The following is a 25,377-nucleotide window of genomic DNA, read 5'->3' on the forward strand; positions in this document are numbered from 1 at the left end:
GAAAGATACCCTACCCACACCACAGCTTTCTATTTACAGTGCTTAGTCTACTGACAGTGAGCTGCTTATCTCAAGAGGGGACATGGTAGGACTAGCAGTAGCGTGAAGACCAGTCCTGGCAGTGATAATGTACTGGTTATAAAACCTTCATGATAAGTAAATAACATCACTGAAATCTGTGTTTCAGACCCTATCTCCTGCTGTCTTCAGATTACATAGCATAAACCTGCTAACAGATTCCCTTTAAATATGACCACTGAAAGCATATGGAGCTTGGAGAGTCATAGATCTGCATAACACATATATACAAAAAGTAAAGTACCATATATACTCGTGTATAAGCTTATATGAGTTTTTCAGCACATTGTTTTTGTGCTGAAAACTCCCCCTCAGCTTACACGTGAGTCATTGTCCCAGAAAGATGGTGAGGGCAGGGGAACAGCGGGTCACATTGGCAGAAGCCTGTGCCTGCTGCTAAAGAGAAATGAATATTCACTGTGGCCGAGCGATCATGTGTACCCCCTCATTAAGGTAATGGAAATTCACATCTCTCTGCTCCCATAGGCGTGGAGTGCATATTCATTACCTTAATGAGCGGGGGACATGAGATCGCTGGGCAGGAAGAGCTGCTGGTGCCGGAACGAGATGCAGCAAGGGCACGCAGGGAAAGTAAGTAGGATGTGTTTTTTTTTAGGAACCATGCATACAGGGATAGGGGAAAAGGAGCCTAGCATAAAATGATGGGGATAAGGAGCCATGCATACAGGGATGGGGAGCCATCCATACAAGGACAGGGATAAGGAGCCATCCATACAAGGACAGGGATGGGGAGCCATGCATACAAGGATGGGGGTATAAGGAGCCATGCATACAAGAACAGGGATAAGGAGCCATGCATATAGGGACGGGGAGCCATCTATACAAGGATAGGGATGAGGGGACAATGCATACCAGACTTATACTCAAGTCAATAAGTTTTCCTAGTTTTTCGTGGCAAATTTAGGTGCCTCGGCTTATACTCAGGTCGGCTTATACTCGAGTATATACCGTATCCTCAGTTTATTTTAAATGTACATTTTTCACATTTAGTGTACCCCACTTTTAAAGGTTGTATCCATTTCCATTCAATCTCTATGACACACACATTGCACTAGTAATATTAAAGTGACTTCCACATATACGGTAACATAAAGATTTGGGTAAACTGATGGCAACAATACTTCCTTACCATGCTGTCACACATCTGTACAGTTTATTCTGTATTTTAAGACTTTATATCCATATCTTTATGGCTAAGCTGTGAGATGTGATGTCCTCTCACTATCCAGATTCAACTCAAAATGTTAGCTGCAATTCCATCCTCTGCTTTTATACAGGCTATTATAGTTCCTTCTGACTGTCTACGTTATAATATGGGATGTAACAGCTGAAAGTCTTAATGGGGAACCCAACCCAGCTGATCCAAAGGTCATATGATCCTTTCATGGCTGATGCAATTTTTTCCCATTCGTAAGATGGATTCGGCCAGGTTTATATTCGCCAGGTTCAGCGAATTCGAAAAAAGCCAACACTTCATTCCATTCAGATCAAATTGATTGCTTATCTCTACGTAAGATGTATTGCATACCCCAATATGGTTGCTGTAACTTTTAGAACTGTATTAAGTTTTACCCACCAGGGTCACATTTTTCCATTGCACATTTGACATCTGGTCTATGTACACATGCACATATGTATGCGGATATACTCTGCATACATATATACTGACATGTAATGTTAAAGTTTCTAGATTGGCCATTTTCTAAAAACCTGCCCGTCATCAATACTTCAGCAGTCAGCTGATTGTGGGTTGCAGATCACATAGGTACATCACATGATTCTATGACAATTAGGTGCCCTTGGACATGATCTAATGATGACAGGGAAACAGGGAAGCATGGATATACAACTTTTTAGGATTCAAATATATACTGGACTTCATTGGCTTCCTTCCATGTTGGAAAGTGTATATTTGGATATGATCGACAGGAACAACCATCTGTGTATCATTAATAATCATTAGTGCATTATGACCAAGAGACAATCTATGCCGTCATCAGTATGCTGGAAAATCTTCAGAAATATGTTTGACTTTGCAAAAATTCTGGCACAAAGAGAAAATAGTATACACATTAATAACTATAGTTAGATTTTCTGCTTACTACCTAATGACCCATGTGTCATTAAAAAATGAAATCATATCAGAAATGATTAGAACTTATTTTTCCCCAGACAAATGAAGTTACACTGCTGCTTTTATTTTCCACAATTTACGGCATCTTAATGTGAATGAATAGACAAAGTTTTAAAGGAAATGGTAAATGAGGGTTAAGTTGGCTGACGGATTAAGAAAAAGGATGCAACCTGCCCTATATGTCTGAAGAAGGGCAAATTTCAGGCTTACATAATCACAGGGATTACAACCAAATTTGCTGATCTACAGAGTTTATGGTAAGATTGTGGCCCTACTAAGAATAATTTAGTGGAGTCTAATGTGGAACACAGCGTCCCTATGGCATCAAACCATGGAGTGCATCATGCTTCCACGTGTCACTATATTGTGGGGGTAACAGTCTATCACACTCTTAAAAAAAATCAAGAATTTCATTCAAGAAGAATCTCTACCTTGTGCCCTCTGTGCATCAGTTCCCGTATAACATCAGGTATATAGTAGTACAGTGGAAGGGGAGGGAAAAATATATGACACAGAATCTGTATAGACCCCTGCTAGCGGCATAAGCATATAAAGCGTAGATTCTTTGCAAACCAAACTTTCTAGATGAGCAGTAGCAGTACCTGCAGAGTATAGGATCTAAAACAGCTTGAAAAACGTCCGTGAATAATTTTCCGTATTCACCATTTCCATTTTGGCTCAAGCTTCCAAAATATTTATTCGTTGAACCAGCTTAAAGTGGTTATCCTGTAAGGAGATGGACATATTGTCAGCTCCCTCCGTGAAGACACCAATGTTATTATGACATGTCTTGTATAATGTGATAAGTGTTAATGATATGCAATGTGAATTGTAATATGTGCTGTTACAAAGCTGAACATGAGGTTATTAGTTAATATTCTGATCAGACTGTATGAAGCCTACTGCCATGTCACAAAGCAAATTTTTGCCTAGCCTCATCAGATCACATGTAATTTGGATGTGCGGTCTAGGTCTTTTTTCTACCGCTAAAGGACTGCCTTTTTACGGGCTTCAAGGGATGTACCTAGCGCTAAGTACAGGGTAGGCGAGGAAGGCGCTACAGTCTCCTGGTGACATTCAGATATTGAAAAAGTACCTTATAATTTTAATTCCTGGACATTACATGTTGGTATTATTATTTCCAACGATTGTCATATGTGAAAGGTTTATAATGAGGACACCAAATAAATGTATCATCTTGTCCCTTTTGATGGCAATCACATGTTAGTATCTCGTATCAGTGAGTGCTAATCTGTAACACAAAACCGGGATTACAGCAATTGTTCACAGTCTGCCACTTTCTCGTATGATTGCAATTTACTCGTAAAACAAATATTCTGTAACTCCGAATTTTTTATTGGGCAGGCCTGATAAGTATCTCCATAAAAACATGCACAATGTTTTATGTAGCAGTCAGAATTATTGTTCCCTGCACTAACTGAATGCATGCAATTTGCTAATAGGGACTGATTGGTATAAAAAGTTGAATCTTATTTCACTGACAATAATTTGTGGTAATATATTTCCATAATGTTTCGTACAGCTTCCTTGATTCCTATCCATCAGAAATGAAGAAAACTCAACTGACAAATGTGGATTAATTATTATTCAATCATCAAGATATTTCGGACTCAATTACAAAAAAAAAGGTGTCTGCACTGAAATTTTCATTAACTATTAAATGAAATAAAAAATAATGTTAATTCAATTTAACATACATAGTCTCGGCAAGAGAAATGTCACCTGTACAATGTATTGGATCCGGTGAATCCACATGGTTCAGTGAACACACGCGGATTCACCTGCGTTCAATAGACGGCAGCGCTTTGGACGCAGTGAACATGTGCTGTGTCCTAAGAGAAGACACTTCTGGATTGTGTGCACCCAGCCTCAGACATTGAAAAACTCGAGAAAGTTCAGAGAAGAGCTACCAGGATAGTGAGCGGACTACAAAGTCTGTCATATGAGGAACGGTTAAAGGTTCTGGGGAAAGTTTAGCTTGTAAAAAGAAGGCTAAGCGGTACAAAAGGCCCTGTTGAAGCACCGCTAGGTGAGAAACGGCTGTCGTCCTGTAAGCATTCCTTTCACCCCTGCAAACACTATATTGTAATTTTCCAATGAAGAAGAAACGTTTTAAAGAACGGTGAGTGCGATTTTTTTCCTCTGCTTTTTCCTGCTATGCTGTTCATGTTATTTTATACGCACCCATGTTCCTGCAAGATCTGGTTCCCTGCTTATCCCATGCATTAAAGGGAGTATCTGTGCATCTTTGAAGCATATAAGTTCCCCATAATACACAGTATAGTGTTGGTTTAGTCTGAAACATAACGGAAGAAACAGAGAAATGGCTTTAAATCTAAGAGGGGAGAGTGAAATAAACATAAGGTGGTGGATGAAATGAATGGAGGGATGAAGATAGAATAAGAGAGTAAATAATTATTCTATTTCTTATTATTTTGTTCATTTATTTGACTCAATTGATAAAGATAACACTGAGAGGCTGCAGCTGCATCTCCCTCTTCCCCCTTCTCCCTTTTCCATTATTTACTATTTCATGCTAAATGAATTAACTTTAGACTTTATTCTCTGCAGGTAGAAAAGGGGAACTAAAAGCTACTTGTACTATGGATTTATCGGAACAATTATAACATTAGGTAGCAATGGCATAGTAGTTTACACGATTTGATGCCATGGACTGCAGTAATAAAATGTATACTACCAGTTTACATTGTGTAACATGGGTCAGGGCCGGCGTCAGCACCCGGCACAGCGGGCAAATGCCGGGGCCCTGGGGAGAGGGGGGGGCCCACTCACGCTGTCATAGATACAGCTGGGAGAGCAGAGCAGGAGATAACATGCTCTCTCCCCCCACAAAGTCACTGCTGGCTGCGTTCTCTTAACCCCTATATGCCAGCTCTGACACAAGCATCTTCTCACTCAGTCAGTGCAGCCAGGCAGGCACACATAGGGGTTAACAGAAGGCAGCCAGTGTGACATTGTGGGCGGAGAGATCACGTTCTCTGCTCTCCCCCCTGGGTGGCTGCAGACAGTGCTGAAGTTTATCAGGCAGATTCCGAGGAGCTCCGTCCTACCAGTGCCTGAGTGAGTGTTATGGTATCCAGCAGTGGTTGCAATTGTGGCTCAGTCTGCTGCTGTCTTTCTCCGCTGCCTAAAAATGTGGGTGATGTCTGGAGGAGCAGCTGGTGGGGTGCAGCCTTTAGCCGCCCAGCTCACCCAGAATACATGCATGCTGCACCAAACCTGCACCAGTGGGGTAGGAAGAAGCTTAACCCCTTCCCATCTATATGAAGGTTATTGCTGAACCTTAAAGATAACAATCCGACCCGCATAAATGGGGTTAACCAGATGCCAGGAGGAAGGGGAGCTGCTGCCATGGATAAAACTGAGCTGTGGGCTGTACGTTGGGGCCCCGTGGCCCCAGGCTGGTGACTGGAGGGACTCTGCCCAGTGCTGGCATGTGGGTGATTTCTGCTCCCGAGTCTCAGCTTCTCTCCTCCACATCACACTGTGCAGTCACAGCAACATTGGTTGTCTCTGTCCAGGTCCCAGCAGCTGCCACTGCTCCCACCAAGGACATGGCATCACTTAACCCTTCCCCTGCAGCCACCGGCAACAAATCCACATTATTCCTTGATTAAATCAGGTTCCAACCCAATAGAGGAGCAGTCATTTCCTGCTGCCATTAGGGTCCGGGAGGGGGTGACATTGGCTGCCCTGCTACTCTGTAGTGGGGGGTGACAAGTGTAACATGGGGTAACGATGACGGAGAAATGCACAGGATAATAGTGAGAGCGACAGAGGGCAGTGTATGGTATGGAGCAGTCAGTGGGTGGGCTGCAGGATCCCCCCATACTGTACATGATTGCTCGGGACAGGGAGGCGTTTAATGAGCTTCTAATGACGGGGCACTAATTGGGTCATTAGGGTTTGTGGAAAGGATTCAGCATCAGGTCCCTCATTAATGCCCGAGCCGCCTGTTACTTTGTAGCACAGATCTGTTAGGGCCGCAAAACCAAACAACGTTGTTTATGTAGAAAAGTCTTTGTTTCATAGAAAAACTCAAAACAGAAAAGCACCTCTCCTGTATATATACACTGCACAGCACCTTTCCTCCTGTATATATACACTGCAGAATCTACAATAGCTGTCACTCATGTAAGAAGTGAAATCTGGCATTGTACTATACATTTCTCTGCCGTATCTGTGCATCATAAATCGGGGTATGTGTTAAAGGGGGGGCCCACTGAGACTCTTTCGCCCGGGGCCCTCGAAAACCTGGAGCCGGCCCTGATGGGTGCATGAGGGTGATGGATGCCACTGTATGACGGCTGTCTAAAGCATCTGTTAAAAGCTTTTCAGGACATATCCTATAAACAGATGGCAGCTTACAAGTGACTATAGATGACTGTGAATGATGTCTACCAATAGCATCCATCACCCATAGGCTTTAATGACACCCTTTTAACATTATCAAAAGCAATTGAAAAGATCATGATTTATCTGTTAAACTCTATCTCATAGCCAGACAAGCTAAAATGACCCAACAAATTGGAAAATCACTATGTATGATATTAACAATTCATGCAGTAACTGTGACATGAAGCTACAGCTTTATATCCCCACTAAGTGATATTACTATACGTTCCTTCCAGCTCTCTCATCAGTGAGCAAATTACATTTTTTGCATTGTCCTGTTAGTTCACCTTTATTTTAATTTTCTTTTTTCCTCTTTTTTTTCTTTTTTTAAGGATTGATTTGTGAAAAGAAAGTCTAAAATAATTGCAAAGCAATTTAGCTTCATGGTGAGATTTTATTCTATCATGGTGCAATTAACATTTTATAATTGAAAGAGCAATTTTTTTTGCAAGTCTAGCATATTCTGCGAAAATCCACTTTTAAAGATGTGTCCTGAGGATAAACAGGGTTTTAACCAAAAGGACTACATTAAGATGACAGCACTGACAATTGAGAGGTTTTTATACTGCATTTACAGACTAATTAATAGTTCAGTTATTTTGGAGGCATAGATCAATGCTTTTCTCTGCTGTTTATTGTAACTTTGTTTTACTGTTTTATTTAATTCTTAGCAGACTTTTACATTTTTTTAGGTTTAATTTATTTTCATGCGCTTCATTAATTAGAATGTCTTGGGATAATAGAGATTTCCCCACCTAAAAGTATGATTCATGCACAGTGTGCTTACACTAGACGAGCACTAAATCCAGGGCCAGGTTTAGGGTATGTGTAATCGGTAAACGCTGCGGGTTGGACACTGCTTACTTGTGCAGCATCCAACCCGAAGTGTCCAGATGTTACAGCATATGTTGGATGGGATTTCAAAAAATCCTATGTCCACTATACGTGCACCGATGCCCGCGGCTCACCCGTGGAGATGGACATGCGGCGTGTCTCTCCAGACCGCAGCATATCAATTTCATTTGCGAAGATGCTAGTCTCCCCAAGAGATATTTCACCCATAGAATGTATTGGACACATTGAATCCACACGGTTCAGTGAACACGTGCGGATTCACCTGCGTTCAGTAGCCACTGCCACTTCTAGATCGTGCGCACCCGGCCTTAGACCCAGGATTGAAGTGGGATCCCAAACTAACATATTGCACCATTAGACAGAAACATTTAGGATACATGTACACAAGCCAAATTAAGACTGTAAAATGAACGCTGATCGACTACATCCAAGTTTTTCGGCGCTTGTTTACTGGCCTCTTTAAACAGACAGCCATGATGGGGACAATTCAGTTGATTTACCCCCATACCATATATCTCCAATTTAACTGGGACAATGTTCTACCAAAAAGGATGAATTTTATGAATACATAAACAATCTAATCACCCAACAAATGTGTTGCTTGTTCGTTCAGTGATTGCCGACATTTTACATTGGCAGATATTCAGGAATGATCCTTCACTCATTTGCACTACCGACATTTTTAACTGTAAATGTACCCCTCCTCAGCAATTTGATGAAAACTGTATTGCCACGTGATAGAGACTAACAATAGAGTGACTCCAGGTAAATCTGGGTAGAATAAAAATGTCTTCAATGTCTGTGAGGAGGAGAAAACCTCTACAGGTTGATATCACCTATGAACAAGGTAATGGCATTAACTGGACTAGTGTTCCTCTCCCATAGACCTAAAAACAGCCACATGTATATGGTTTCTGTGATGCCACCCACTTTGCTATGTAGGAAAAATCAAAGCTGGGATAGCCCTTGCTCTATGGTCCACATTACAGCTTTAGGGTATGTGCACATTGAGTCTTTTTAATGAGTGTTTGGAGCAAAAATTGAGCAGAAACTCAAAGTTTTGTGATTTTGAGTAAGATTTGGAGAAGTTCTGCTCTGAAAACAGCATGAAGACTTAGGACCTGATACATCAAAGCTTTTAGATCAGTATTCTGGTTTAAAAAGTTTTAAAAAGTCACATAAGGTTAGAAAAACTGGCGGATGCACTAAAATTCCGCATCTTTTGGTGTTCTCTGTTATTTTCTAACAACTCAGACATAGTGGAGAAAGCTGGTGCAGGTTGGGGCGTGAGACCACCTCTTGTCAAATTCAAGATAATCTGTGGCTTTTGGTACAACGGAAATCTTACTCAAGCAGTGGAGGAGGAGGATTTCTGAGGAAGCATACATACAAGTGCACGCCACCCATCCGGTGCTCCTTATTCATGAAGCGGAGAACACCTCTTCATGAGTCAGAAGTGTCTTTCTCCAGCTTATCTCCTCATCAAGAATTATGCTGCTCTTGATAAATTGGCCCCTTAGTGTGCACATGCCTTTAACTGTTACCTTTATGGTATTGCGGGATCTATGTCAAGACTGGGACGGAAATTCAAAGCCTAGTGTGAGCGTGCTCTCTTGTTCTTAAAGGGGCAAATGCTTTCTGATAACAGTTGGGAGGCATTTAGTGATGTGTTCCCCTCCATGGTTTTCCCAGCCAATAGCTGGAAGACATCTTGTATAAAGTGCACCCTCCCCAATAGGGAGGTACCTGAACAACCCCTATAGTTACGATTAGGTGGTTTGGTGTGTGCAACTGTATGTTCCCAAGTCCACCGTCCCTAGCCGGTTATAAATATTCCTGTATTATATGTCCCATTAATCCAGAATAGGTTGTCCCTGTTTGATGCGACCATTTTGACAGCGTCTGTATCTTGAAACTGCATCTGTGGTATCTGTACCACGTGACTACATTGGGGGTACCAAAACTGTTACCCAAGACGTGTGTGTCTACCTGTCCCAATTGCCCGCCCTGCCTGCACAGTTAACCGTCCCCAGTGGCCGTCCTGACTGCAAAGTTTGAACCATCCCAAGTGGCCATCCTGTCTTCACAGTCTGTACTTCCAATTAGAACTAAATAAATCTACAAAGGAAAACATGCCATTGGTAACTCTGAATTAGAAAAACAAAGCGTCAAATACCATAAAGAATGCTTGAGCCTATTTCTATTTATTTCATCCCACTTAGCCATCTTCATTTTCCTGTTCACTGGCCAAAACTGCCAGGACTAATAGGTGCTATCTTTTAAACCACCCTACAGATCCATTATTCAAAACATTCTCACTTGCTAATAGTATCTATTTTGCCGACACAATTCTGAGATTAATGATCAATCCCCAGTCAAAAAGGGCAAAGCCCACTAGTAAAGGGGTATTCTCAAATTGGAAAGTAATAGATAGGGGATAGCTTTCTAATCGCTAGGGGTACGACTGCTGTGGCATCAACTGGTCTTGAGAACCAAGGCTTTGAAGAGCCCTTTCCGAATGGAGCAGTGGTCAATGATGCGCACTGCCGCTCAATTCATTTTCAATGGGACTGCTGTAGATTGGCAAGCACTGCGCTTGGCTGGTCTTCAGCACTGACATTAAAATGAATGGTGTTCTGTCCTCACTAGCTGAGGCAGGCTCATACGTAGCTATACAGTCAGCTAAACCGCTATACCGGGGTCCAATAAGGAGACTGTGGTTGAGTCCGTGCTTTATTAAACGTAGTGGTATATTGATGCAGTGAAACTGTGAACAATGATATACATAGAATCAGTGCATGGCATAGAAGATACATAATACACATGATATACATTATGCATAACATTTAGAAAGCTAGTGACTAAACTAGGAGTACAACTGGTTAAACTAAGCTAATATAGAGCAGGAATATCTATATGAAGCATAAAGACATACCGGCAATGCAATCGCAAGGGGGATGAAGTGAAGCGTCTTTCCTTGAAGGCAAACTGAAGAAAGTGAAAGGAAAAATGGAGGGAAATGGAGGCTGAGCTACCATAATGCATTGCAAAGGAGGAGGAGAATCAGACATGGATAATACAAAAACAAGATTGAACTGCCAACATAACTCTGACCGCTAGAGGGAGCCAAAGCATCACAGATGAATAAAGGCATGAATATATCAATACTGTATACTGAGGAAACTGCAATTATGCAAGCAAATAATCAGGGTAACAATATTAGATGGCGGAGACAGAACACTCCCCGTCTGGCATCAACGGATGTCACTACTCCTTTCTTCCGAAGGCAACAATAGGACCAGTTCAGATACCGGTCTGGAAAATGTCTTAGGTTCATTCCCTTTGGTCATCCTTAGCTCAACTTTGCGGACGTTGCCGTCCTTGGTCGGGAACGTTGCGGTAACTAGACCAAGTGGCCACTGGTTCCGGTGAATCTGACAGTCTTTCACAAGAACAAGGTCACCTATGTTCAGATTAGGTTTAGTAGATTGCCACTTCGTCCGTGGCTGCAGGGTAGACAAATATTGTTTGCGCCACCTGTCCCAGAAAGTATTTGCAAGACTTTGTACCTGTCTCCATTGGCGCTTGTAGAGGTCCTTCGCGTCGAATCCTCCTGGAGGGGCACTGGACAGTCCCGTTTTCTGGGTAAGTAGAGTAGCTGGAGTCAATAACAAGGGCTCCTCAGGGTCGTTAGAAACTGGAACCAGGGGTCTTGCATTGATTATAGCTGCAGCTTCAGCCAAGAAGGTGATTAGGCTTTCGTGGGTAAGCCTCGCTGCTCCTTTACATTTTTCTGTGCCACAAGTTCTGGTAGCCATGAATGAGCGAGCTATATGTGTCAGGCAGGTAATGGCTCGAGTAAGTGACTTCCAACTTGAGAATCTGTCGAACCTGCAAGATCCAAGCTGGATAACAGAGGTCATTGTATGTAGTGTAGACACCTGAGGGCGGATTTCAGCATCTGAGTCCTCTCCTACAAGTTCGAAGGTGTCTGGAAAACATTCCTCAATGTACAATAGTTTTGGTCCAGAGAGCCACGTTGTGCTTCCTAGTCGACTTGCGTCAACTGCTCTAGTTGCATGATCTGCGGGATTCTGGTCTGTGGGTATGTAATGCCACTGCTGTGGGTGAACTGATCTCCTGATTCGTAGCACTCTGTTATTGACATAAACGTAGAATCGCCTGGTTTCGTTGTGGATATATCCCAGGACTACTTTGCTGTCTGAGTAGAACTTGGCTTGTGTCAGGTCGATATCCATTTCGGATGCGATGAACTCCGCTAACTCAACGGCTAAGACTGCGGCACAAAGCTCTAACCTGGGTATAGTGTGCTCTGGTGGTGGTGCGAGTTTGGCCTTTCCCATGACGAAACCAATGTGGCACTGACATTTGGAGTCTACAGTTTTGAGGTAGGCAACAGCGGCAATTGCTTTGACAGAAGCATCTGCAAATACGTACAGTCTTTGGCTCTGTATCTCAGTAGATGGCACAGGGGTGTATGGTCTTGGCATATGCAAGTTGGAGAGTGCCGCTAACGAGTTCTTCCACTCTTCCCACTGGATCCTCTTATCAAGTGGCAGAGGTGCATCCCAGTCAGATGTTTCCCTAGTTAAGTCTCTTAGTAGGGCCTTGCCTTGTATAGTAACAGGAGCTGCGAAACCCAAGGGGTCGTACAGACTGTTGATGGTAGACAGGACGCCTCTACGTGTGAAAGGCCTTTCTTCCTGGCTGACCTGAAAGGTGAAAGTGTCTGATTGTAGATTCCAGAGAAGCCCGAGGCTGCGTTGCATTGGAGGGGGTCTGACCCCAGGTCCAGGTCTCTGAGACCATTACATAGGTCTTGAGAAGGGAACGCTTCCATGAGTTCTTGGCTGTTTGAGGCTATTTTATGAAGCCTAAGGTTCGAGTAGGCAAGCATGTCCTGAGCTCTCCTGAGAAGACTGATGGCAGTCTCATTTGAAGGCATGGCTTTTAGACAGTCGTCGACATAAAAGTCCTTTTCTATGAATTGTCTGACATCTGTTCCGTATTCTGGTTCTCCTTCCTGAGCTGACCTTTTGAGTCCGTAAATGGCGACTGCAGGTGAAGGACTGTTGCCAAAGATGTGCACTCTCATGCGATACTCTGTGACTTCTTTAGTAGGATCATTGTCTCTGTACCAGAAGAATCTTAGGAAGTTCCTGTCTCTCTCTCTCACAAGGAAACAATGGAACATTTGCTGGATGTCAGCGATGAAGGCAATGGAATCCTTACGGAAGCGCATAAGTACACCCAGTAGTTTGTTATTGAGGTCTGGTCCTGTCAGCAGAACGTCATTCAGGGAGACATCATTAAACTTAGCACTGGAATCAAACACGACTCTGATCTGGCCTGGTTTTTTAGGGTGGTATACTCCGAACATGGGTAGGAACCAGCATTCTTCAGAGTCTTTGAGAGTGGGAGCTAGTTCTGCGTGACGGTTTTCAAAAATCTTTGACATGAAGGAGAAAAAGTGATCTTTTATCTCTGGTTTCTTTTGCAGATTACGAATGAGAGAGGAGAAACGTTGTAATGCCTGATTTCTGTTGTTCGGTAGACGTGGTCTGTGGGTTTTGAAGGGAAGAGGTGCGACCCAGCTGTTGGTCTCATCTTTAACGAGTCCCTTGTCCATTACCGCTAAGAACAACTTGTCCTCTACCGACATTGCCACTTGGTTGTCCTGCTTAGTTCTCTGGAAGACTGTGCACCCTAACTGATCCTCATAGCTTCCCGACACTATGCTGCTGTCGTGAGTAAAGTCTATTAGATGGTTGGGCAGTTGGATGCTGTGTGGCAGTTCCCTGACATGGAACTCATTGTTACAAGGTTGAAACAGAGATGGACGTCCTTTCTCCAATGTATTTGTCAGCATGCTTGTCACAGAAGATGGGGCGTGCAGGCGTCCCAAGCATACGTTGCCAATTATGACCCATCCTAGGTCTAGCCTTTGGGCATAGGGAGCATTGTGAAGTCCATTGATATGACGTCTCACTTTATGAACCTGTAGGATATCTCTCCCCAACAGCAGAATTATCTGGGCCTGATGGTCGAGTTCCGGTATAAGGTGTGCTATTCGTTTTAAGTGAGCGTGATGGATTGCTACATCTGGTGTAGGGATTTCAGATCTGTTGTCTGGGATCTGGTTACATTCGATGATCGTAGGTAGCGGTAGGCAGAATTGCCTGTCTAAAGACTCGATCTGGTAGTCAGTAGCTTTCCTGCTGTTGTCACAGTACCTGCACACGTCTTTAAGGAGTAGGGAGTGCTTGGCCCTTTGATGTTGAATAGGTCAAAGAACGTTGATCTAGCCAAGGATCGATTACTTTGAACATCCAAGATAGCATACAGTCTTACAGCTTGGTCTCTATGGCCCTTCGGGTATACTCTGACGAGGCATATTTTTGAACAGGACCTACTGTCTATTGTCCCTTTGCAGACCTCGGTACATTGTGAAGTGATCTCTGGCGTAGCTGTATCAGTGCTCCTTTCCTCCCCGCCATGCTCACTGTTAGCTGGCGTGTTTTGTGTACTCCATGGAGCTGGGCCAGGGTGTAGAGCGGTGCTATGATCTGTGGTGCCACATTCTGTGCATTTTACACTGACCTTGCAATCCTTGGCGAGATGAGCTGTGGACGAGCAGCACTTGTAGCAGATACCGTTTTCTTTCAGAAAGCTTCTGCGATCTGGCATAGATTTTCCTCTGAAGGCTTTGCATTTCAGGAGAGGATGAGGCTTCTGATGAAGTGGGCACTGCTTGTCAGGGTCCTGCACCTTTGTCTCTGATTGGGAGCAGCCAGCAGACCTGTAATTAGAACCTGGAGAAGAAACATAAGTCTTGTGTACTTCCACAGATGTTCTGCGTGGATTTGCAGGTGGTGATGGTGTGGCATATGGTATTGCAAAGTCAAAGCTGGGATCGTTTCTAATTCTCGCTTGTTGGTGTATGAAGTCAACAAAAATGGAGAAGGGAGGGAATGGAACGGTGTGTTTGTATTTGTACGTGGAACCATGTGTAAGCCACCTCTCCTGTAGATTGTAGGGCAACTTCTGGACTATAGGGTTAACACCTCTGGCTGTGTCGAGGAATGCAAGTCCCTGTAGGTCGTCCTCGTATTTGGCAACTTGGACTTCCTTTAGCAGGTCGCTTAGCTCTCTAAGTTTCTGGAGACCTTTGTTAGATATTTTAGGAAAGTCATCGATTCTTTTGAACAAGGCTCTTTCTATTACTTCTGCTGAGCCGTAACACTCATCCAGCCTTTTCCAGATCTCTTTGAGGCCAGTCTCAGGGCGGTTTATATTAATGTCTCTGAACCTTACTGCGTGTTTGACTGACTCTTCTCCCAGGTATTTGACTAACAGGTCTATCTCTTCCCTGTGTTGTAGCCCCAAGTCTCTAATGACATTTTGGAAGGAAGCTTTCCAAGCTCTGTAACCTTCAGCTCGGTCAGTGAATTTCATGAGTCCCTTGGCAACCAGTTCACGTCGTGTGAAGAACTTGGCAAATTCTGTCGTAAACCGGTTGTCAGCAGAGTATACTGCTGATGGGTCGCCCTGATAGTGATGTGAGGTGCGTTCGTACCTGTTAGTGTCCTCAGGGTGGCGCCAGCCGGTGTCGTATTGCTTCGGCCTGATGTAAAGTGTGTCAGCAGGGTGATCCACGTTGGTTACCTGATGAGGGGCAAGGTAGTCATTAGCAGAGTTGTTTTGCCTCACGTTTTCGAGTTTGTTTCTGTCCTGAGCCTCGTGACGACTCTCGCTCACTTCGCTGGAGGTGTCGTATTCTGGTTTTGGTACTGGTTTAGGGTTATAGTTTGGATCAGGAAGGTCATTAACATACTGAGATGTGCGTTGTGGTGAGTCTTGCAGTGGAAACTCCAGACTCGATGTGCTGCTTTGGCTATGAAGCTTGGGATTTTGCGCGGCTTCTAGCGATTCTGCTTCGGCGAGGGCTGCGGCAGCTTCCCTTTTTGGTGCTAGGCTTTCTAAGGCGGCATCCACACGTGCCTTCTCTAACTGCGACCTTCTCTCTTCGTCATCTAGGCGTGCTTTTTCTAATTTAAGTTGCATTTCTTGGTCAGCAAAGCTCGCTCGTATTTTGGCGGCTTCAGCATTTGCGCGGGCAATGGCGACCGCGCTGCTGATGGATGTTGTCTTTGAGGAGACGGAAGTAACAGATCTTGTCCTATGTGATTTGTGAGACATGGTGTCTTGGGAAAGTGCTTGGCTGTGCAGAGATTGCTGTAGCTGTATTTAGTCTCTGAGTAGCCGGTGACTTGAATCCCACGAGTTGGATGGCTGCCGTTTCACTGTTCTGTCCTCACTAGCTGAGGCAGGCTCATACGTAGCTATACAGTCAGCTAAACCGCTATACCGGGGTCCAATAAGGAGACTGTAGTTGAGTCTGTGCTTTATTAAACGTAGTGGTATATTGATGCGGTGAAACTGTGAACAATGATATACATAGAATCAGTGCATGGCATAGAAGATACATAATACACATGATATACATTATGCATAACATTTAGAAAGCCAGTGACTAAACTAGGAGTACAACTGGTTAAACTAAGCTAATATAGAGCAGGAATATCTATATGAAGCATAAAGACATACCGGCAATGCAATCGCAAGGGGGATGAAGTGAAGCGTCTTTCCTTGAAGGCAAACTGAAGAAAGTGAAAGGAAAAATGGAGGGAAATGGAGGCTGAGCTACCATAATGCATTGCAAAGGAGGAGGAGAATCAGACATGGATAATACAAAAACAAGATTGAACTGCCAACATAACTCTGGCCGCTAGAGGGAGCCAAAGCATCACAGATGAATAAAGGCATGAATATATCAATACTGTATACTGAGGAAAATGCAATTATGCAAGCAAATAATCAGGGTAACAATATTAGATGGCGGAGACAGAACAAATGGAGCAGCAGTGCACTTGGCTGACCACTGCTCCATTTAGCAAGGGCTCTCCAGAGCCCCGTTTCTCGAGATCTATGGAGGTTCTAGTGATTGAACTCCCAACGATCGGAAAGTTATCCTCTATCCCTTAGGATATAAATTTCAAACTTGATAATAGCCTTTTATTATTCCAACCAGATGCTGATTATTACAAAATCAACTAAATTCTAAGCACTCCACACTTCTTTTTAACACCTGCTACCTGACCCCTTAAATGCACTTGGAAACCACAGTTTTAAAATATCATATTTACCCCTCTATGTGTGTCTTGATGAATAATGTAGAAGCTTAAAAAATCAAAATGAAAAGCGAGACGATCGTGTACATGTGAAAGTGGAAGCAGAAAGAGTTATATGTAATTGCAGTTCATTTCCTCTTCTATTCTGCCATAGTTTCTGTATTTTTTCCTATTACCTTGATCACTGACTCAGACACAGTGCATCGTGACTGAATTTTATTTATAAATATAGTTCTTGCTAATGGATTTTATATGCTCCGATTGATATACCAGGATGTTCAGATTTTTTTTATTAAAAGGTTTAACTTTATACCTGACGTTTTTTTTTTCATTTTTCCATTTTTATAATATTTTGAATTGTAAGATAACAGAAGTCAATTGTCTCTATGGGAAATGTTTTACAATTTAAATTCTTTAAAGAGGTATTCTGGTTATAAGAGGTTGTTATCTGTTTACAGTATATGTGATATCTGCAAGGTCAGTGAGTGCCTGACCACTGAGATGCTTAAAAATCACCAGACCAGGGGTCTCGTGTCCCCCCCCCCCCCCCCCATGCAGCTTCTACACGTGCTTCTCAAAAAATTAGAATACCATCAAAAAGTTAATTTATTTCAGTTCTTCAATACAAAAAGTGAAAGTCATATATTATATAGATACAATAGTGTATTAGCGGCGCTAGTGGGATGGACAACGGTAGCTGCTGGTACTGCTCCTCACCACACGGAGGAGAAAGAGAGAGAAATAACAGCCAAATAAACTGTGTTGCACAGTATATGTACCTGCGCTTAACCTAACAGGGTACTATAGTAAGCATACACGGTGGGTGATTACCTGATAAGTAGAGTAATGGGAAGTCCGGTTAGGGTATGTGTGGCACAACTGGGGTTACTCGTGTGCGGGGACTAGAGTGGAAAATAGTACAGAGAAAAATAATATGTCAAAATGTATCAAAATATGTAAATAAAGATATATAGATAAAAAATAGTGGACCACTAAGAATAAAATGTTAAAAGCACAATCGTAAAGAATCTGAGCCCTGCTATACTGTTAAATGCCTATATATATATAACTATATATCATAAGGGGGGGGCTGGTGAACTACCACCTCGGGCAGTGTGCTACCTGACATAAGGGTCCTGATGAAGGAAACCAAAGCTTTTCCGAAACGCGTTGGTTTTTGGCTCCCAGAGCGCACCGTAGTATCATCTAGGGCACCACGTGACTCATGAGCACGTGACCCGAACATCACCGCAGGTCCTGTACAGCATCACAAAGGACTACATACAGGCTGCGCGAGCGACCGTTACCGGCCGGGACGGCACCTGCATAAGCTGCCTGAGGACTGCTCGAGACACGCTCAACCAAGTTAAGTAATACGCTTCTACTCTGCTTTTATACTTACAAGTTACGGACATCTATAGCGCAATTGTCTACCTGATTCCTCCTTACGGTTACTCATATGACAGGTACTGGACTTCCATTTGGTATACACCTGAAGCACTTACTGGAGTTACGTATTCACACATATTGTTTATGTCAGGTAGCACACTGCCCGAGGTGGTAGTTCACCAGCCCCCCCCTTATGATATATAGTTATATATATAGGCATTTAACAGTATAGCAGGGCTCAGATTCTTTACGATTGTGCTTTTAACATTTTATTCTTAGTGGTCCACTATTTTTTATCTATATATCTTTATTTACATATTTTGATACATTTTGACATATTATTTTTCTCTGTACTATTTTCCACTCTAGTCCCCGCACACGAGTAACCCCAGTTGTGCCACACATACCCTAACCGGACTTCCCATTACTCTACTTATCAGGTAATCACCCACCGTGTATGCTTACTATAGTACCCTGTTAGGTTAAGCGCAGGTACATATACTGTGCAACACAGTTTATTTGGCTGTCATATATTATATAGATTCATTACAAACAGAGTGATCTATTTCAAGTGATCCATTTAAAGTGATACTTATCATGTTTCATGCTTACAGGTCATTTACCCAGCACAGGCAATCTCTCCTTAGCATTCCCTCATTCTCTCACATTAGGCCCACCACTACATTTCAGAAGTCCTCTGCCTTCCTGTAGCTTGATTTGTGGATCTCCACACCATATTTACTCTAAAAAAGAGCTGTGTTGGGAGATACACCCATTAACAGCTGTAGAAATGTAGGTATCAGAACATGCAAAAGGGGTGAATATGAGGCAGTGTTGGTTCATAGTTTCACACAGAGCTGAGCCCTATTCTACAGTTTTTTAAAGCCAGAATATGGCAAGATCCACTCAACTAAGCACAAAGACATGAAAGTCGGTAAATCTGGAAAAATGCTAGAACCTTAAAGGTATCCACAAGTGTAGTCATGAAAACCATTTATCTCAATGATGAAACTGGCTTATCTGAGTACTGTCCCATGAAAGAAAAACCAATAATGAGTTCTGCTGCAGAGGATAAGTTCATCAGAGATACCAGACTCAGAAACCACAAATTGACCTCACCTCAGATAACAGAAATCATAAATGTACACAAGCATCTAAGACTACAAGAAGCATGCCTTTTTGGTTGGTTTGCTGCAAAGAAGCCACAACTGAGGATTGCAAACAAGAAGAGATTTATGTTGGACAAGCAACACAAGGACTGGATATAGAGATCAGTGGAAATTTGTGCTGCTTTCTGAATGAGTCAAAATGTGTGATTTTTTAATACCAATCATCATGTATTTATTAGATGCAAAAAATCACGAGTGAATGATTTTTACATGTATGATTCCCATGGAAGCATAGAAGGGGAGATGTGATAGTGAAGGGATCTTTTATTGGTGACACTGTTGGGGATTTATTCCAAATTCCAGGCACACTTACCCAGCATAGCTACCACAGCATTCTGCAATGACATGCCATCCCATCTGGTTTGCATTTAGTGGGACCTTCAATTGAGTTGCAACAGGACTATGGCCAAAAAACAAAACTACCTGCAGGCTATGTGAGAGCTATGTGACCAAGAAGCAGAGGAATGGAGTTCTCAGTCAAATAACATGGCCTCCACAATCACCTGACCGCAACCCAATAGAGATGATTTGGAATAAGCTGGATGCAAAGTGAAGGCAAAGCAGCCAACAAGTGCTCAGTATCTCTGGGAGCTCATTCAAGACCTTTGGAGGCCATTCTAAGTGACGACCTGATGAAGCTGTTTTAGAGAATGCCAAGGGTATGTACTGTAAAGCTTTCATCAGACATAAAACAAATACAACAGCATGTCTAAAGTCTAGTTATATGGCTGCAGGAGATACAATATGAACCTGTGTATAATCAGAATAAATAGACTAATCAAAAAATAAAGTGATAATCTCTGCACTCAATGATAGAATGCAGTAATAGCAGTGGATATAGGGCAAACAAATATATCTGTTAGCTGTCGAGTTCCCACCGCTGCACAGGGGGAATCTCGAACCACCTCCTCTGCGGTCTCCCATTCTTCTCCGGCCGCAGTGGAGCCTGCTCAGCAGAGACATCAGTCCCAGCGTCTGGCTCAGGCAGATACTGTGCGCTTGGTTAATGCTGCCCTTCCAGGCTCAGCCATTGTAACCAGCACTGTTCAGCGGCGAGCAGACGTTCCTGGGACTAAGTCCTGCTTTTCCTCTACTGAGCATGCCCAAGGGAAGACCTCTCATTTGAGGCCAGGGGTCACATGCTCAGGTCCTGTAGCAGCTCCTATTGGACCACTAGGAAGGTCCCAGAGAGCTTCCTTTATAAAAGGTTTGCATGGCCGCACGGCCATGCGCTAGTATAAATTTGATAATGTGTGTGTGTAGATGAATCACTGTCGATGGATGAAAGCTCCTTAATCATTCCCATTCCTAGTGTTGTTGACTGCTCGTGAATGGTGGAAGCTATCTAGCGCCCGACAGTGCTACCTGCACACATAGCACACTTTACAGTGCCTTTTGCAGTGCCCACTTATACGGCACCGTGTGCAATCAGTGCGCTTTCCTGACAGCCTGTCAGTGTAGGGTGGGAATTCCCGCTTGGACTCTGCATCTGACTCGGGGCGTCCTCAGGCACGGGCTCAAAATCCACCGAGGGTCAAAGCGAGTCCAATCACCAGAATAGTGGGGATGATTCATAGGGATCACACTAGTGTCTTGCAGCTGCACCCTGTGTCTGTTAACAGGGCGCAGCGTATTTTGGCAGCTCTTTGAAGCAACAGAGTTCGCTACTATTCAAACGGGGTGAAGTCTAACCCACGTGTGAGCAAGCATCCCTCCGCCATTACTCAGTAGCAGGTCCCATCTCTGCACGGTGCACCTCATATCTACCTCTTTATTATTTGGTGCGTTCCGCTAGCCCTAACAATATCTCACTTATATAGTTGTCACTATCATGGAAAAGTCCAAGAAACAAAAAAGGTTAGTTTATCTGCACTGCTGCTTCACTGCGGCCTTCTATTCCTGTGCCATTCACTGCTGTTAGTGCTTATAATGACTCAAAAAGATCGGGAGATTCGGGTGCAACACCAAAAGTCATATGCAAAGTTCAATAGAAAAGAAAAAAACGGTATGCACTTACCAATCCTGGTTAAAACAATCCTTTATTGGGACATGTGCGGTTTCAGACAGGGAGAACGTGAAAATGAAACGGACGACAGCTGTTTTGCGCTAAATGCGCTTCCACAGGTCCTGATCTATTGAATATCATGGAAAAGTGGAAGTTCCAAGAGGTAATACAATGCAATGAGGTACTGATGATACACTGGTGTTCTGCTGTGACAAGATCATCCATTGCACTCACGGGCACAGACAGAGGGGGCCCCTGTACAAGGATAATATATGGGCCCTTTGCAGTTCAATAGCTCAGCATAATGCACAATTCCATCTGCCTTGTTGTCGAGTTGCATGTAGAATGAAATATAAAATATAACCTGTCTCATCTTAAAGTTATGTACTGTTCCAAATCATAAAAATCCTGGACTGGTGAAGTTATGGGAAGACTTCACAGCATCAATGCGAGTCTTTCATAGGCAATAAAACTGATATGAAATTCCATGGCCTAAAATAAAAGAATCCTAAAATATTACAAATCTTCATGTCTTTAAAGAAGACTTGGCACAGGAAGAAACCTATTTTTTATGTTATTTATCAAGGAGGCATAGCTCACAGGGTAATTATGCAGATCAGCGTAAAGACACGCCCCCGAGGATCCTGTCAGCACCACCACATTGTTTAAGACCATAACATTATTTGTAAATAAAAAGACCCCATCTCTGGAACCGTATGGCGGATTTAGGAAAAAAAAACACATATGAGAAAAAACTGGACACTTTTGAACTGATGACAAGTCATTTTTAACATAGCTAGGAAAAAAATAATTTGTCCCAGACTGTACATATATACATTGCCTTGCGAAAGTATTCGTCTCCCTGGAACTTTTCAACCCTTTTCCCACATATCGTGCTTCAAACATAAAGATACCAAATGTAAAATGTTGGTGAAGAATCAACAACAAGTGGAACACGATTGTGAAGTTGAAAGAAATTTATTGGTTATGTAAAATTTTTGTGGAAAAGCAAAAACTGAAAAGTGGGGCGTGCAATATTATTCGGCCCCTATAGCTTAATACTTTGTTGCGCCACCTTTTCCTGTGATTACAGCTGTAAGTCACTTGGGGTATGTCTCTATCAGTTTTGTACTTCGAGAGACTGAAATTCTTGCCCATTCTTCCTTGGCAAACAGCTCGAGCTCAGTGAGGTTTGATGGAGATCGTTTGTGAACAGCAGTTTTCAGCTCTTTCCACAGATTCTCGATTGGATTCAGGTCTGGACTCTGACTTGGCCATTCTAACACCTGGATATGTTTATTTGTGAACCATTCCATTGTAGATTTTGCTTTATGTTTGGGATCATTGTCTTGTTGGAAGACAAATCTCCGTCCCAGTCGTCCCGACCTAAGTCTTTTGCAGACGCCAACAGGTTTTCTTCAAGAATGGTCCTGTATTTGGCTCCATCCATCTTCCCATCAATTGTAACCATCTTCCCTGTCCCTGCTGAACAAAAGCAGGCCCAAACCATGATGCTGCCACCACCATGTTTGACAGTGGGGATGGTGTGTTCAGGTTGATGAGCTGTGTTGCCTTTATGCCAAACATATCATTTGGCATTGTTGCCAAAAAGTTCGATTTTGGTTTCATCTGACGAGAGCACCTTCTTCCACATGTTTGGTGTGTCTCCCAGGTGGCTTGTTGCAAACTTTAAAGGACACTTTTTATGGATATCTTTGAGAAATGGCTTTCTTCTTGCCAGTCTTCCATAAAGGCCAGATTTGTGCAGTGTACGACTGATTGTTGTCCTATGGACAGACTGTCCCACCTCAGCTGTAGATCTCTGCAGTTCATCCAGAGTGATCATGGGCCTCTTGGCTGCATCTCTGATCAGTCTTCTCATTTGAGATGAAAGTTTAGAGGGACGGATGGGTCTTGGTAGATTTGCAGTGGTATGATACTCCTTCCATTTATAATAATAATCTTTATTTTTATATAGTGCTAACATATTCCGCAGCGCTTTACAGACATCATGATCACTGTCCCCGATGGGGCTCACAATCTTCCATTTCAATATGATCGCTTGCACAGTGCTCCTTGGGATGTTTAAAGTTTTGGAATTCATTTTGTATCCAAATCCGGCTTTAAACTTCTCCACAACAGTATCACAGACCTGCCTGTTGTGTTTCTTCGTCTTCATGATGCTCTCTGTGCTTCAAACAGAACCCTGAGACTATCACAGAGCAGGTGCATTTATACGAAGACTTGATTACACACAGGTGGATTATATTTATCATCATTAGGCATTTAGGACAACATTGGATCATTCAGAGATCCACAATGAACTTCTGGAATGAGCTTACTGCACTGAAAGTAAAGGGGCCGAATAATATTGCACGCCCCACTTTTCAGTTTTTGATTTTCCACAAAAATTTAAAATAAACAATAAATTTCGTTCAACTTCACAAGTGTGTTCCACTTGTTGTTGATTCTTGTTGAAAAGTTGCAGGGAGCCGAATACTTTCGCAAGGCACTGTGTGTGTGTATATATATATATATATATATATATATATATATATATATATATATATATATATGTTATATAATCAACTTTTGCTGAGAGAATTGATGGCATTTTGTGTCCTATCCACAAAAGGTTGCAGAGACACAATATTATTTTTTTTCATATGTCTGTGCAGAACAAAATTCCAATTATATGACAAATAGTTTTGGAGACTCTCCAAACACTAAACTTAGAGAACATGTATATAATCATTTACTGCCATCTAGTGCTGAAAGGACTAATTTCAACTGGCTAGTAAAATGTAGTCTCTCCATGTGATATTTTCATTTAGTAATTAAATCCCGAAACATTTATTGATTTTAAACTATAAACATGAAAAAGAAGCTAAAAATACAAATTTTATCATATATAGTAGGCATTGGGAGTAGAGTTGAGCGACCTTGACCTTTTTAGAGTCGAGCCGGGTTTCGCGAAACCCGACTATCTCAAAAGCCGGGTCGAGTGAAATCGGCCGATTATGGCGAAAAGTCGGGATCGACCGAAACACGAAACCCAATGCAAGTCAATGGGGCAGCATAGTCGGCAGTGAGTGGGGGCCAGGAAAAGACCTAGAGTGCCCATTTTAATGTCAAAACCATCCATTCTTCTTAATGAAGCTTGTCAAGCGTAATTTACCTTATAATAATTGGAAGGCATTTGAAATTGGGGGTCATTTGGCTAAAGTTGTGTGGGGTAGGGCTGGTTCAAGTAATTAGTGGGCCCAGGAAATCTGGACCACGTCACGGCAGTGGAGCAGGGAGAGGTAAGTATTTCAACTTTGCAAGTGCTGTGATCCTGAGCAAGCAGGGGGGGCCCACTTGTTGGCATTGGCACTGGCACAGGGCCCCTCAAAGTACAGCGGTGTGTTTGCACGGCGGGGGCGCCTCCCACCGGCAGCAACACTTTTGCGTACTATGAGAGGCCCTGTGCCAGTGACGTCGCCAACTAGTATTCCTCCCCCCACCTGATGAAGGAACCTGCACTTTCATCTGCACCTTCCTCTTTGTCCCCGTGTAAGGTGGTATGGTATGCGGGAAGAGCAACCTGACTTTCAGCAGGGTCACAATGTTGTTGTGTAGCATGCACGGGGAATGTTGCGTTATGGGTCAATGTACCAGCAGACTCATCTATCACTGGCTGGGCAATGGGCACGATGAAGTGGAAACACAGATATAGGCCCAAAGAATAAAGTGGGCTAAATGCAGTTCAAAATTGGTAACACAGGAATAACCAGGGGGCATTGCAGTGGAGGACAACTGGAATGAGAGGCTGACACAGAGAGTAGGGCCAAATCAGTAAGTAGTCGAAATGCAGTTCAAAATTGGCAACCGTAGTAAACAGGCGGCACAGCTTTGTTCAGTGGAGGAGAACAGCAAGGAGTGGCAGACACCGATAGTAGGCCCCAACCCAACTAGTAGGCCAAATGCAGTCTAACATTAACAACTACTTAACGAGAGCCTGAAAATGGAATTTCAGGACAGGAAACCAGGAGAACAGCAAGGAGTGGCAGACACTGATAGTAGGCCCCAAACCAA

Source organism: Ranitomeya imitator, chromosome 2 (assembly GCF_032444005.1).
Source record: "Ranitomeya imitator isolate aRanImi1 chromosome 2, aRanImi1.pri, whole genome shotgun sequence".
Taxonomy (NCBI): Eukaryota; Metazoa; Chordata; class Amphibia; order Anura; family Dendrobatidae; genus Ranitomeya; species Ranitomeya imitator.